General features: G+C 40.8%; 1 protein-coding gene across 1 annotated transcript in view; it reads right to left on the bottom strand.

The window, feature by feature from the left end:
• arel1 (apoptosis resistant E3 ubiquitin protein ligase 1) overlaps positions 1-1533 on the bottom strand; it is an 18556-nt gene that overhangs the window by 9829 nt on the left and 7194 nt on the right. The gene's annotated exons all lie outside the window — the stretch shown is intronic.

Genomic DNA, 1533 nt, shown 5'->3' with positions numbered 1-1533 from the left:
TGCCTTCTCCAGCTGTCCTGACTTGCTGTACTTCTCCTCGGCAAACACCAGGTCCATTTCACTCACGTCATTGTTTAGGATGAAGCACACTTTAGTTTTGTAGAACTCTTGGTCATCTGTCTCAAAGTACTGCATGTGGAAGAATAGAACACACATAACAAAAATTGTTTTCAAATAAACATGGGATTTTATCTTCCTGGTAAAGATGACTGGGCCAGCTTTAGTTCTCAGCTTGGAAATCTTAGGATGTTGAACTACATAACTAAAAAATGCCAAGAAACTAATCAGGATTCTTGGCTTGGTTAGGAATGTTAAAGTGATGAGACGAACCAGCTGAAGGTAAACGATGAAAACATAATCTTCCAATTTCTGAGGAAAACATATTTTCTGTGGGGTTGTACTGTACTTCATACCTTGTAATTCATCCTAAGCCCAATGATCTGGGCCAGAAAGGAACGTGTAAAGCGAGCTCGAACCAGCTGTTTGTATGTCCCACCCAGAGCGGACTCGTACAGGCACTTCCCTACGACACGACCTGCAAACTCATACATCTTTAGACGCAGGTGGGGCGGCCGGTCAGGATTTGGGTGCACCTGGAAAATAAAGATGAATGCGCTGTCTTTTTTTTTTTTTTTTTTTTTTCCCTGGACTCTCTTTCATAACCCAGCACACACCTGCTATGCCCACAGGCTGCACGATATAATTGAAATGAATGCCACTTTGATGACAGTACTTTTTCTGATGTTGATATGTAACACAGTCTCACGTAAATATGCAAAATCACATATAAGTGATTTTCAGTACAGACCCAGTTTTGGCCATCAAGAGAGGAGGGGATGAGAGATGCATAATCCACAGTGTATGTGCACATTTGAACCACGCAGTCAGTATTTCAGCAGCCCCCTCACCCCCAGTGAGTCTATCCAGCAGTCTCCATAGCTGCATCTTGGCCCACAAGAGAGCCGAGAGAGAAGGTGGAGTGGAAATTGAATCATTTTATTGTTTGTCACTGCAGCCCTCATGGCCATAGGCTGTTACTGGACACTAATAATTAGGGAAACAATCCTGACAATGGAAAATTAAAGACTTGTGATAGAAAATGAGCTTATTGCTGAGAGTACAAACTCATTTATTGTCACTCTCTCCACTCTTCTCTTTACTCATTAGGTAGAGTGCTGTCACTGAGTGATTGGTAGAGGGGGAACAGGTAGTGCAGATTATAACTATTTCTGGGTGGAATTATGCAAATGAATGAACTGAGCAAATGTTTCAATATTCCACAAAGCTTTTAATTCACATCTGTAAAAGTTTATTTGTTGTGAAGTGTCTTATTCCAGAGGTAACATTGCATAAAATCCACATGCTCCATTTTTCAGCAGTTTGAACCATTGTTTCTGTGGACAGTAAAAATCTTACAGACCAAAGTAAATAGCTGAGCTCTGGGTACATGGTCAAGAGCCAGAAAACACAAGCCACGCCCTAGGTTAGCTGAACTTTTTTGTTAGTTTTTTTTTTTTTTTTTATTAGAAAAGG

This window comes from Monopterus albus, unplaced genomic scaffold (genome assembly GCF_001952655.1).
Source record: "Monopterus albus unplaced genomic scaffold, M_albus_1.0 scaffold140.1, whole genome shotgun sequence".
Lineage (NCBI taxonomy): Eukaryota > Metazoa > Chordata > Actinopteri > Synbranchiformes > Synbranchidae > Monopterus > Monopterus albus.
Note: the sequence above shows the minus strand (reverse complement) of the source record. Positions and strands in the feature narration are given on the sequence as shown.